The sequence below is a fragment of the Bactrocera neohumeralis genome, chromosome 3 (genome assembly GCF_024586455.1).
Source record: "Bactrocera neohumeralis isolate Rockhampton chromosome 3, APGP_CSIRO_Bneo_wtdbg2-racon-allhic-juicebox.fasta_v2, whole genome shotgun sequence".
Taxonomy (NCBI): domain Eukaryota; kingdom Metazoa; phylum Arthropoda; class Insecta; order Diptera; family Tephritidae; genus Bactrocera; species Bactrocera neohumeralis.
This window is the reverse complement of record NC_065920.1, coordinates 35158263-35173205: the sequence shown is the minus strand read 5'-3', so window position 1 is coordinate 35173205 and position 14943 is coordinate 35158263. Positions and strand designations below refer to the sequence as shown.

The 14943-nt window shown below is 36.7% G+C and overlaps 1 protein-coding gene and 1 long non-coding RNA gene across 4 annotated transcripts in view; both read left to right on the top strand.

The window, feature by feature from the left end:
• Positions 1 to 14943, top strand: part of LOC126754054 (uncharacterized) — a 155289-nt gene that overhangs the window by 10928 nt on the left and 129418 nt on the right. The window lies entirely within an intron of this gene.
• LOC126754046 (cytoplasmic protein NCK1) overlaps positions 1 to 14943 on the top strand; it is a 42714-nt gene that overhangs the window by 3119 nt on the left and 24652 nt on the right. The window lies entirely within an intron of this gene.

Here is a 14943-nt window from a genome sequence, read left to right as displayed (position 1 = left end):
ATTAATATAATTCTGCTAATATTTTTTTATTACAATCTGGTACATATTGCTGAGGATTGCATTTGCAAGGGGCACCTGTGGCCGCCCATAATAGTGATTTCAGATGTTTACAAGAGAGCAACTTTGACAGTTAGAGATCAAAAATCTACTACCAAGTTGTAAGCAAATGCAGGTGTTAAAGGATTAGCCTACATACTGTTCAAAGGGTGCGAAGGAACGATCCATATTTGAAATTAGTAAAACTTAGACAAAAAAACACCACTTAAAATTCCACACACAATTACAATTTGAACCGGAACACAAGTCTGATTAGGCTATGCTGTCTTTCATACCAAAAATAGATTATTTTGAAAAGGCCCATCTATGCAATTATTAATATTTCTAATATAAATGCACATACGAATGAAAAGGCGATGGAAACTGCTTTTCTCCATTTTCACTGATTTACACTGCTGCGTGTATAAATATGAGATTGAAAGGCGAAACATCAATTTAATTCAAGGTGTTGGTTCGCAAAGTTTTTGAATCTGGCCGGCAGTATTCCACGAAAGAGGAATTAGTTGAATAACAATTTTAAAAATAATAATCGCTACCCATTGAATCTTTGAAATCATACTCAACTATACGAGACCTTTTCATTAAGGGGCTAGACCAGTGTAACCCATGAAAAATTAGGCGATTTTCGTGAATTTTTTTAAAAGAAAGTACTCTATCGAATGTTTCGAAGTTCTTTGGACATAATAAGGTATATTTTCAGCTGAATTTTGATATTTTTTTTTTACAAAAGTATTGAAAAATAACGGAGTTTTGTGTTGTCTTCGGAGGTGTCAAAAAAAAGTTCCGCAACAGATGACATGATTCCGGGCGAATGAGTAGCTGAAACAATAAAATTCAAAAAGGTTATTAAAGTTAGTATTTTCAATACAATGATCTACGATTTTTGAAAAATATTAAAAATTATCAAAATGTTGAAGTTCTGCAAAAAATTTCGTTTTTTTAAGTAAAAAATTGTAGTTTTTTTAATACCAAATTGACAATTTTCAACCGATTATAAAGATCGTAGGTCATTGTATAGTAAATATAGTTAAAAATACTCATTTTCAAGTTGATCGGTCAATTTCTCGTTGAGTTATGATGTCAGCAGTTTTGAAAAATGTCGTTATACCTGCGAGCGGTCGCTCTTTAGAACGCTGCCGTTCAGAAACTATTCAAGATTGGACCTTACCGATTTCACAGGATATTTTTGAAAATATAAACTATTGACAAAGCAAAAAACAAAAACTGGTATAGCCGCTTAATAAAATAAAAAATGCTTAAATTAGTTAATCCATAAGTTTAAAAATATTTTCTTGACTAAAAATGTTAAAGAATAAAGAAGGGTCTTGTGCTGACGTGATAACCTACTTTAAATTTTTAATTTATTTAGTCGATTTCGTAAAAAAATTATGAAAAATATTTTCCATATTGGTGAAACACTAACTGTTTAATTTAGTAGAAAAAATATTCCTTAATAACGCTAATAATTTTTTTAAGTATAAGCTATTTAGTTTTGATTAACCAAAGCTATTTAAACCTGAGGATTACTAATATAATGATGTTATATTGGGGTACTAACAACGTGTCAGAAAGCATCTTAAAATCATAGACTTTTATACTAGTTTAAAAAATTTGTTGTTGGTTTGCATACTAAAATAAGTTTACGCAAATACAACTCTGAACGCTATGTTTTCCGATCGTTATAACTCATAACTTTATGGGACTATGTGAAACCCCTAAATGTTTGATAACATAAGTTTACAAGTTTACAAGCCATTATCGGCACTGAAAGAGTTATCCGAGCAAAGGACAACTCTGTTCCGAACTATTTGAAATTTTTTATGTCACTAATAATAGCAAACAAATTGAGTTTGGTGAATGCCAGTGAAAGTATATGAGCTTTTCATAGCCTGTATTTCAAATAAGATCAGCATTGGTTTTCAGATGTTGATTAATTTATAGCCAGCAATTTAGTCAATGAAAGTTATTATATTATGTTTATATACATATTCTTCATAAAGTTATTTTTAATAAACATTTTTTACTCATATTAATGATACTTGTAAAAATAATTTTCACCCTAATGTAGTAAGCGTAGATATAAATTATGTGTTCTATATCCTTGCGCTCGGCAACAAGCCATCAGCAGCCAAGCCGGTCAAAAAATGAATTCCAACAAGTAAGGAAGGGCTAAGTTCGGGTGTCACCGAACATTTTATACTCTCGCACAATAAAGTGATAATCGAGATTTCATTATACGTCATTTACATATTTTTCAAATACCGTATTTTTGTAAAGTTTTATTCCACTATCATCATTGGTTCCTAATGTATATACTCGTATTATACAGAAAAGGCATCAGATGGAATTCAAAATAGCGTTATATTGGAAGAAGGCGTGGTTGTGAACCGATTTCACCCATATTTCTTTCATGTCATCAGGGTGTTAAGAAAATGTTATATACCGAATTTCATTGAAATCGGTGTAGTAGTTCCTGAGATATGGTTTTTGGTCCATAAGTGGGCGAGGCCACGCCCATTTTCAATTTTAAAAAAAAGCCTGGGTGCAGCTTCCTTCTGCAATTTCTTCCGTAAAATTTAGTGTTTCTGACGTTTTTTGTTAGTCGGTTAACGCACTTTTAGTGATTTTCAACATAACCTTTGTATGGGAGGTGGGAGTGGTTATTATCCGATTTCTTCCATTTTATGTACAAAAAATTACGTACAAATATGCCCCTCCCTAATGCGATCCTTTGTGCCAAATTTCATTTTAATATCTTTATTTATGGCTTAGTTATGACACTTTATAGGTTTTCGGTTTCCGCCATTTTGTGGGCGTGGCAGTGGGCCGATTTTGCGCATCTTCGAACTTAACCTTCTTATGGAGCCAAGGAATACGTGTACCATCATCATGATATCTCAATTTTTACTCAAGTTACAGCTTGCACGGCACGGACGGACGGACGGACAGACAGACATCCGGATTTCGACTCTACTCGTCACCCTGATCACTTTGGTATATATAACCCTATATCAGACTCTTTTAGTTTTAGGACTTACAAACAACCGTTATGTGAACAAAACTATAATACTCTCCTTAGCAACATTGTTGCGAGAGTATAAAAACAAAATGTCCATGCATTGCCGATTATTTACAAATTTTACGAACGTGAGTCAGTATACCTCATACATATGTATATTGTATGTGTGTAGTGGTGTATGCCAACAGAAACACATACAATTTTGTTTTTGTGGATATTAACACTCTGATGACATTCTGTTTCAAAGGATTATTTCGTAATGCCACGTTGGACGCGCAATATTTTTTTAACCTACTACATATGTACATACAAGGTGTTTTCCAAAGTAAACAGGACTTAAAACCGTGCTTTTTGCACGGTCCAAAAGTATGTCGAACGAGTGTTTTAGCTCGTTGGCCGGTATGGCCGCCAGTATGCCGGTGCAAGCCTTTCGAATGGCCTCTACGTCTGCATAACGCTTTCCTTTCATGTTCAAATGCTTTTTCCGAAAAGGAAGAAGTCGCACGGGTGAATACGGTTACTGGTTAAAATGAGATTTTTGGTCAAATAATCGTCCTTCGAATATTGGATTCTGAGCAATTTTTGGACGTCAGTCAATTTGTACGGAACAAACCGTGCACACACCTTTGGTAAGCCCAAAATGCGATAAATCGATGTTTTGGAGATGTTCAATTCCATTTCCATGAATTTCAATGATGATTTCGGCTGATTTTTGATGAATTCACGCACAGTTTCAATGGAATTTCCAGTGATAACGGATTTTGATTGGCCCACTGTTGATCGTCATTTACTATGTCCTCACGACCACTTTGAAAACGTTGAAACCACTCGTGCACTCTGCTGCGGGATATGCAATCATCGCCATAAACTTGTTTCATCAATTGCAACGTTTCGGTAAAAGTTTTACCAATTTCAAAACAAAATTTAATGTTGGCTCTTTGTTCGAAGCTCAACGCAAACATACTGACACTTAAAACGCAATAACTTCACTTCCAATCAATGAAATGTCATGAAATTCTTACTGGACATGCGATAAAGATAGCAGATTCTAATGCACTAGTCGACATATAGATGGCGCCACCAGGGGCGCTGGATTCAAAAAGTCCTGTTTACTCTGGAATGCACCTTGTATATATATACATATGTACATTTATATATACATATGTACATACGTATACTTGCAGATATCAATTTTAGTGTTTGTTACTTCGTAAATCATTTGACTTGTTGTCATTGTTACGGAATATATACAATTTAACTACTCTGCAAACTGCCGTAATTATAAGAGGAAACAGAGTTCAGCAAATTTGCTTTTCCAATATTAAATATTTACATCAGAAAATAGTGTTGGGGTTTGGGAACATTTTAAAAAGTGCCTTTCGTTTATTATTTTGTTTGTCTAATAATTCATAATTCGATAAGGAAATACTGTTTGTTTGTGTGGTAAAGACACAACAAGAGTTTTCATAGAGTTAACGGCTTGTTAGCTTCTGGTATACGCTTCATAATTTTATTAAAATCATTTAGGAATAATTAATTAGTAATGAGTAAGAAATGTTTATAAATGTTAAGCATATATATTGATACACAAATAATTAATAGACACAAATAAATAATAAAATAATTTATAATTTTTATCGATTTCCTCGCTATTTTTAACTTTACTAAAAATAAGTCTTTCACTGCTGCAATGATCCACGATTGTTAAAAAAAAAATTAAATTAAATTTAAGAAAATGTCAGAAGTTGAAACAAATTTGATTATTGTCAAAAAATTGCACGTTTTTGTTGTTCATAAATTAAAAAACTGTAGAGCGGAATTTAAAAAAAAAGTTATTTTAAAGTAAACTGACTGGCTACGTTGACTTTTGACGGCTATAATTTAGAAGGCTATAACTTAAAAATATAACATACATATATTTGAAATATACTTTTAAAAATTTAGTATATTATTCTTAAAAGTACCCACTATCGAAATATGCAAAAACAAAAAAAAAATTAATCGAAAATTCACATTTGGTAAACGGGTACACTGTAAAAATGGATGATAATAACCCCGCCCACTCGCCATATAACAGTCGAGTTAATAGCGCAATTATATATACATACATATGTACATACATGAATAATATAAAATTAGCTGATCCGAACTAAATAAAACTAAGTCTTAGTTTATGGCCTTCAATATAAGTCAAGAAGACGTCAAAATTAATTTATTTACGATTTCATCGAATAATGAATAAATTTCGCCGACTTTGATTCCTGCAAGTTGCAAAAGTATACAATTTTCGGTTACACCTGAACTTAGCCCTATCATACTTGTTCGAAATGTTTAATCGATTCCTTGCTTGAATACTTTGTTTACAATTAATATGAAAGGTTTTGCGATCTTGCTCTTTATCTACGTTTACTGCTTTTGGCAATACTGTGAGATAATAATAACGTAAAAATAGTTTAGTGGATTATTCTGTGTGAACAACACAAATGTTTATTTGCGTGTATATCAGTATTTAAATTACTATACGGAAGACTCTTTCTCTAGGGCAGCATGATGGAATGTTACCATTTCTTCAGCACTCAATTTATTTTACGTGATTTTCCCATTTTTCTGTAAAACGATGCAGCCAAATAAAAATGCCGCCAGCAAAAAATATAGCTCTTATTTCCTATAGTTAAATTTAGCCAACTTCACGTGCTGTGTTGGCTAGCGTTAGTTCCACATTGCGTTGATATCTTCCATTTCAGTACTATGGGTTGACATTTGGTCTTACAACTTTTCTACCTCGTAAACTTGGATGTACATTCGAAATTATGCATAGTTTTTTCTTTCAAGGTGTGCCAGCCACATTTTAAGTAGTTGTCTTCCATTCACGTTTTGCTTCAGCAGAAACATGGCACAGATTTTGTGTCATTCGACATATTCTCTACACTGTATACTGAAAATATTACCGTAACGTACCAGAAGCCAACGACTGTGGTTGCCTTTTTGCTGAAGCCTGAAGGTCTTCACTTCAGTCTAATGAAGATATGGTGTGGTCATAAAGCGAAAGAGTGACGAAAACGAAATACAAACAATGCAAGAACTTAGAAACAAGCACTTTGAATAATATTCACACAAAGGCAGGAAAATATCTACAAATACACCCATGTATGTATGTGTGCATGTCATTATTTACATGGAAGCAAGTGCTATGAATATCAACCTCAAAGTGAAGTTCATTGGCCATAAAGTGCAGTCGGTGAAGCGCCAAATGAGGAGCTACTGTGGCAAAAATAAATCAAGTAACAGCAGCAATGCTTGTCAGCATTCGTTTATTTACTCTATGCAAACATATGGACATAACTATTTACATATGATGAGCAGCATGTATATAGTGCATGCAATTAGGAAGGTGCTATATTGTTTTTGTCGTTACTTGCAAAGTTATTGATTGACATCCACTATTTCTAGCATTCCAAAAAACAATAGAAAAATGTAAAGAGTTGGGTGCGTGTGCACCAAAAATCTGTTAGATTAACTAGCGCGCCAAAGTCCCAGTTTAAAACACTTAATTGGTGAAGTGGAAATATGCTGACCGATACTATGTTTGTACTATACAAGCATTTCATATATACTTTTTGCGTTTTGTTAAATTTATTTTATATTCCAAAAAAGTAAGTGTAGTTTGCAATTACATTGAAATTAAATATGTATGTATATGCAATAAACATATTTTTCAAAAAGGAAAAAAATCTACAGGTGGACTGCACTTTATGAAGTTATTAATTTCTTTTTTCTTAAAATCCTCTTACTTTGAACTAAGTTATAATTGGCCGCTTCTTGAGAACAATGTAAAAACAACATTTAAAAGATTTGTCACGTGCCGCATTTTAGAATCATTAAAACTTTTAAAAATAAATCAATTAGAGTTAAAAAGTCATAATCATTGTACCCTAAACAGGGTATCTTACGTTACCCACGAAGTTTGTAACACCCAGAAACGTCGGTTATCCTATAAAATATGTATATACTTGTACTCGTATCTTCTATCTTCTATATAAATAAAAATGAATTGTTGTTCGTTCTTCTTCTTCTTAATTGGCGTAGAAACCGCTTAAGCGATTATAGCCGAGTTAACAACAGCGCGCCAGTCGTTTCTTCTTTTCGCTACGTGGCGCCAATTGGATATTCCAAGCGAAGCCAGGTCCTTCTCCACTTGGTCCTTCCAACGGAGTGGAGGTCTTCCTCTTCCTCTGCTTCCCCCGGCGGGTACTGCGTCGAATATTTTCAGAGCTGGAGTGTTTTCGTCCATCCGGACAACATGATCTAGCCAGCGTAGCCGCTGTCTTTTAATTCGCTGAACTATGTCGATGTCGTCGTATATCTCGTACAGCTCATCGTTCCATCGAATGCGGTATTCGCCGTGGCTAACGCGCAAAGGACCATAAATCTTTCGCAGAACTTTTCTCTCGAAAACTCGCAACGTCGACTCATCCGTTGTTGACATCGTCCAAGACTCTGCACCATACAGCAGGACGGGAATTATGAGTGACTTATAGAGTTTGGTTTTTGTTCGTCGAGAGAGGACTTTGCTTCTCAATTGCCTACTCAGTCCGAAGTAGCACCTGTTGGCAAGAGTTATCCTGCGTTGGATTTCTAGGCTGACATTGTTGGTGGTGTTTACGCTGGTTCCAAGATAGACGAAATTATCTACGACTTCAAAGTTATGACTGTCAACAGTGACGTGAGAGCCAAGTCGCGAATGCGACGACTGTTTGTTTGATGACAGGAGATATTTCGTCTTGCCCTCGTTCACTGCCAGACCCATTTTCTGTGCTTCCTTCTCCAGCCTGGAGAAGGCAGAACTAACGGCGCGGGTGTTGAGGCCGATGATATCAATATCATCGGCATACGCCAACAGCTGTACACTCTTATAGAAGATGGTACCTTCTCTATTTAGTTCTGCGGCTCGAACTATTTTCTCCAAAAGCAGGTTGAAAAAGTCGCACGATAGGGAATCGCCTTGTCTGAAACCTCGTTTGGCATCGAACGGCTCGGAGAGGTCCTTCCCGATCCTGACGGAGCTTTTGGTGTTACTCAACGTCAGTTTACAAAGCCGTATTAGTTTTGCGGGGATACCAAATTCAGACATCGCGGCATAAAGGCAGTTCCTTTTCGTGCTGTCGAAAGCAGCTTTGAAATCGACGAAGAGGTGGTGTGTGTCGATTCTCCTTTCACGGGTCTTTTCTAAGATTTGGCGCATGGTGAATATCTGGTCGGTTGTTGATTTGCCAGGTCTGAAGCCACACTGATAAGGTCCAATCAGTTTGTTGACGGTGGGCTTTAATCTTTCACACAATACGCTCGATAGAACCTTATATGCGATGTTGAGGAGGCTAATCCCACGGTAGTTGGCGCAGATTGTGGGGTCTCCTTTTTTATGGATTGGGCATAGCACACTTAAATTCCAATCGTTGGGCATGCTTTCGTCCGACCATATTTTACAAAGAAGCTGATGCATGCACCTTATCAGTTCTTCGCCGCCGTGTTTGAATAGCTCGGCCGGCAATCCGTCGGCCCCTGCCGCTTTGTTGTTCTTCAGGCGGGCAATTGCTATTCGAACTTCTTCATGGTCGGGTAATGGAACGTCTGCTCCATCGTCATCGATTGGGGAATCGGGTTCTCCTTCTCCTGGTGTTGTGCGTTCACTGCCATTCAGCAGGCTGGAGAAGTGTTCCCTCCATAATTTAAATATGCTCTGGGCATCAGTGACTAGATCACCTTTGGGGGTTCTACAGGAATACGCTCCGGTCTTGAAACCTTCCGTAAGCCGCCGCATTTTTTCGTAGAATTTTCGAGCATTACCCCTGTCGGCCAGCTTATCAAGCTCTTCGTACTCACGCATTTCAGCCTCTTTCTTCTTCTGTCTACAAATGCGTCTCGCTTCCCTCTTCAACTCTCGGTATCTATCCCATCCCGCACGTGTAGTGGTCGATCGTAACGTTGCGAGGTAGGCAGCCTGTTTTCTCTCCGCTGCGACACGGCACTCCTCGTCGTACCAGCTGTTCTTTTGCACTTTCCGGAAACCAATGGTTTCGGATGCAGCTGTACGTAAGGAGTTTGAAATGCCGTCCCACAGTTCCCTTATACCGAGTTGTTGACGAGTGCTCTCAGAGAGCAGGAGTGCAAGCCGAGTAGAAAATCGTTCGGCTGTCTGTTGTGATTGCAGCTTCTCGACGTCGAACCTTCCTTGTGTTTGGTGGCGTGCGTTTTTTGCTGCACAGAGGCGGGTGCGAATCTTAGCTGCAACAAGATAGTGGTCCGAGTCGATGTTAGGACCTCGGAGCGCACGCACATCTGAAACACTGGAGACGTGTCTTCCGTCTATCACAACATGATCGATCTGGTTGGTAGTTTTTCGATCCGGAGACAGCCAGGTAGCTTGATGAATCTTCTTATGCTGGAATCTAGTACTACAGATAACCATATTTCGGGCCCCGGCGAAGTCAATCAGCCTCAACCCATTTGGGGATGTTTCGTCGTGGAGGCTGAATTTACCGACCGTAGTGCCAAATATACCTTCTTTGCCCACCCTGGCGTTAAAGTCGCCAAGCACGATTTTGACATCGTGGCGGGGGCAGCTCTCATAAGCGCGCTCCAAGCGCTCATAGAAGGCATCTTTGGTCACATCGTCCTTCTCTTCCGTCGGGGCGTGGGCGCAAATCAGCGATATGTTGAAGAACCTCGCTTTGATGCGGATTGTGGCTAGACGTTCATTCACCGCAGTGAATGATAGTACTCGGCGACGGAGTCTCTCTCCCACCACGAATCCTACACCAAACTTGCGCTCCTTTATATGGCCACTGTAGTAAATGTCACAAGGACCTACTCGTCTCTGTCCTTGTCCCGTCCATCGCATTTCTTGGACGGCGGTGATGTCAGCCTTTGTCTTTACGAGGACATCAACCAGCTGGGCAGCGGCACCTTCCCAATTAAGGGACCGGACATTCCAGGTGCATGCCCTGATATCGTTATCCTTATTTCGTTTGCCATGGTCGTCATCAAAAGTGGGGTCTCTCATCCGAGGCTGGTTGTAGCTCTTCACTGGGGGTGTTTTTTACGTGGCGGGTCCCAAACCCAGCGCACAACCCTTGTAGGGAATGTTTCGCCTTCTCACTTTAGCTCGCCTTCGAACGGATGTTCTTAGGCTAATCCTCTGGGATACTTGGTCAAAGACCGGAAGTAGTGAGCTGCTTGAGCCATGTGTAAAAGAATCGTTTCTGGCCACTCCCAAGTGAATGGCGATCAGAGAACTTTCCTCACTTGCGTGAACTTCTACACATGACTCCATCCATTGTTGTTCGTTAGTCTGATTAAAACTCGAGAACGGCTGGGCCGATTGAGCTGATTTGGGTTTTAAAATGTTTGTCGTAGTCCAGGGTAGGTCTAAACGGTGAGCAAATAAGGATCAATTGCGAGTAAGATAGAGTAAGACGACAATTCCATTTTCCCATATAAACGTTGTCACGACATAACATGAAAACGGCTTGACCGATTTGGCTGAAAATTGGTGGAGAGGTAGCTTAGAACCAGGGTAAGGACATAGGATACCTTTTATCTCTTTATGTCAAAGTTTAATAAGTTTATAAAAAACAATAATAAATCCAATAAAAAAACCTCACATCTATATATGGGCATTTTCACGGTAACGGACGCGACATTCGTACGCTTTTAAGTGCGTCCAAAACAAAGAAGACAAAGGAAAAGTTTATATATATTGACATTGTTTTGAAGGGCTGACGCAGTACTAGATTTTAATATATACGGGAAGGTTCTACTACAAATAAGTACGTAGTTATAAGCAATTATAAAGTGATACGGACTAGATTTTAATATATACGACAAAAAATAGATTTTTTTTGAGGCGCATTCAGAAATATACAAAAATCAGCAAATTAAGGATTTATATATATATAAAAATATATATATTAATAAATGCGAACAGATGACTGTTATTCGTAGGTTTATGAAATATGTTAATTTTCCCTTAGTTTTTTTTAATTGAGTATAGAAGAAATACGGACGCGACATAACGGACGCGACAAAATCTTCCAAGAACAAAGAAATACAATTTTTTCATTATAACACTTCAATTTTATTGAAAATTAAGCAAACCAATAACGTAAATTAAAAATTCAAGTAACATTTTAGTAAAAATGACTTAAAAAATTAAGAAGAAAGTTATTAGTTTTTAGTATGGTCTATTTTAATTATTTTCTTTAATGAATAGGCGGTCCGAGCAACTTCAATAAATTTACTGTCGAAATATGAAAACCAATGCAAACTCTTAACTCCTTTGATATTTGGAATATTTTGCCATAACTCTCACAGTTGATTACAAATACTATCAATTTGTGTTCCAGAGATATATACAAAATGTTAACTCCATGAATGTTGTTCTTAGCACATTCATAGAAGCATGAAGCATCACCGAGAACAATATTTTTTGCTTTAACGATTTGCCAGACTTTTCGTTTAACTACGGCACCTATTCCGTCTACAGCACCTTTGCCATGTGAAGTGGCAAAAAAATTCCACTCTAAGATTCTGCAATTAAATTCAGCTGCAAGTCTTGGAATACTAGAAAGAATAAATTTATTTTTGAATTGGGAAGTGCTTCCATCAGAGAAAATATAAATGCTGGTAACTCCTTTGTACTGGTTTTGTAATATATTGATAATTTTGGAAATAAAGCAATAAACGTCGAATTTACTGTGGGTCAATCTATCACTGATAACAGCAAAAGACTTGGTTTCACCAAGAACCCAAGCTACGCACGTAAACACTGTTACTTGGCTATAACTAAAGTGGGCATCTTGAACTTCGTTTTGGAATGTCAAGCGATAATTTTCAGCAAAATCAACTTGCATAACAATTTCATTAACTGCTACATTTTTTTTTAGTTTCAAAGTAATTTTGTTGGTGACGTTTAACAAAACAATGCATTTTAAAAGCTGGTAGCTGAATCTCTATATCATAAATTAAGTCGATTAATGGACCAATAGTGTAGTTTAAAGTTATGCGATCATCTACTTTTCTCCACTGTTTCCATTTGATTTGCGTATTAAATTTATTAATAAACTGTATTGGAACTAGATCGTCTTTAATATCGCGTACACAGCTGTCAGAATTATTAGCCATGCCCTTTCATTCATAACATCGCAGCAAACTGATGTAAGAAATAATTCAGCTTTGGCAGGAATCTGCGGTATAAGCTTTGCACAGCCTTCTAGTGGAAAAATAAAATTTGCATGGTACTTACAGACACACATATTGTGTCGTAAATTATTAACTGAATGTAAGTTGGCTTAGAACGAATAAAAATAGTTTTGCAGACTTTTTCTTCGGTATATTCGGCTTTGAAAAGTTGATATGCTTCTGTTAAGGTCATAAGCATAAAACGTTTTGAGGCTACTTTCCCATTGATTATCATTGTATCCTTTCTCCCAGGAGCTTGAACGCTGATTCCATCTTGCAAAAAGAATTGTTCAATTAATTTTTCGCGCATCTGGCTTTTTGATGACTTGGTTGTATTTTCATTCATCGTTTCTGTTGGTTTAATATATTTATTGCATAAAGATTTGAGGATAGCTATTTTTCTATTCAGGTTTTTAGGTAGCGCAGCCTCAACTTTTTTAATTGCTTTTCCCATCGTTTGTTTACAGCTGTAAATTTCGCAATTCAAATTGTCAATATTATTTATGCTCTTTTTTGCCGCAAAACTTGCTGTCTAACACGGTCCTTTTCTTTCTTCTTTTCTAATAAATTGCAATCACTTTTCATTTTTTGCGATAATCTTTTTCGGTACTCTTGCTTTCGTTTTGCTTCTTTCTTCTTGTATTCCTGCCATTTCTCGACGTTTTCTTTTATTGTCTCTCTATACTTCATTGTTATTGCTTTTCTTGTTTCTTTTGCCGTTTTTGCCATCAATAAAATTTTAATTTTATGCAATTTCTACAACTTTATTTAATATTTAAGGTTTACGGTAACGGACGCGACGAATTTCAAACACCAATAAATTTTTTAATCGTTTTTGCCGAGAGCCAATTATTACTTTTTTTAAGTGAAATGATGTATCTGCTTTTAGTCTGAAAGCAATTTGCACTTCAACACTTTGTTCACTAATGAGAACAATAAATGCTGTTTTTCGGTAACGGACGCGACATACGAATATAAGCAGAAGCAAACACAAAAAAACTACCGTTATTCGATCTCCACTCAGTCTGTCTGCTTGTTGAACATTATGTTACTATCAGCAGAAGATTTTTAAATTATAAAAACATCATAGTATTACTTTGAATTAGGGAATATAACAAGGAAAAACGTTGGTATATTTGGTCAAAAAAGTCAGATTTTTGTAAATTTTGTGTATTCGTTGTATATTTCGGCTCAAAATTAGAAGAAAATAAAAATTCCTTTATATTTATAAAATTAACACATTTGAGATTTATTATTCATCAACAGAAAGTTTTCAGGAACTGTTTGAATTTTGCACGCGTGGTGGACCTTTTTGTGAAAATGCCCATATATAAAAGAAAGATGATGTTAGTTACACCATTTATAACTCAAGAACGGCTGAACCGATTTGGCTGAAAATTGGTGGAGAGGTAGCTTAGAACCAGGGTAAGGACATAGGATACCTTTTATCTCTTTATGTCAAATTTTAATACAACTCATAAATACAAAAATTATATGTATTTCAAATCATAAGCATTTGTTCAGAATTCATGTTTGTAGGAATCATTTGAATATATCGGGTGATTTTTTAAGAGCTTGATAACTTTTTTTTAAAAAAAAACGCATAAAATTTGCAAAATCTCATCGGTTCTTTATTTGAAACGTTAGACTGGTTCATGACATTTACTTTTTGAAGATAATTTCATTTAAATGTTGACCGCGGCTGCGTCATAGGTGGTCCATTCGGAAAGTCCAATTTTAGGCAACTTTTTCGAGCATTTCGGCCGGAATAGCCCAAATTTCATCGGAAATGTTGTCTTCCAAAGCTGGAATAGTTGCTGGCTTATTTCTGTAGACTTTAGACTTGACGTAGCCCCACAAAAATAGTCTAAAGGCGTTAAATCGCATGATCTTGGTGGCCAACTGCCCATGCATCCCGAAAAATGCACTGTTTGGTGTGGTTTGTACGCTGGTGGAATCATTGGACCGTATTTTTTCAAAGATGCTGTTGGACGCAACGTTACGGTGAATGGCGATCGCTATCGTTCGATGCTAACAAACTTTTTGTTGCCAAAAATGGAAGAACTGAACTTGGTTGACATGTGGTTTCAACAAGATGGCGCTACATGCCACACAGCTCGCGATTCTATGGCCATTTTGAGGGAAAACTTCGGAGAACAATTCATCTCAAGAAATGGACCCGTAAGTTGGCCACCAAGATCATGCGATTTAACGCCTTTAGACTATTTTTTGTGGGGCTACGTCAAGTCTAAAGTCTACAGAAATAAGCCAGCAACTATTCCAGCTTTGGAAGACAACATTTCCGAAGAAATTCGGGCTATTCCGGCCGAAATGCTCGAAAAAGTTGCCCAAAATTGGACTTTCCGAATGGACCACCTAAGACGCAGCCGCGGTCAACATTTAAATGAAATTATCTTCAAAAAGTAAATGTCATGAACCAATCTAACGTTTCAAATAAAGAACCGATGAGATTTTGCAAATTTTATGCGTTTTTTTTTTAAAAAAAAGTTATCAAGCTCTTAAAAAATCACCCGATACATCTACGTATGCGTTCAATTTTAAACAGATTCTTCCCCAAAAATAATACAATTGCTAAATATTTGGAATAGAAGAAATGAACTGCAACCAAA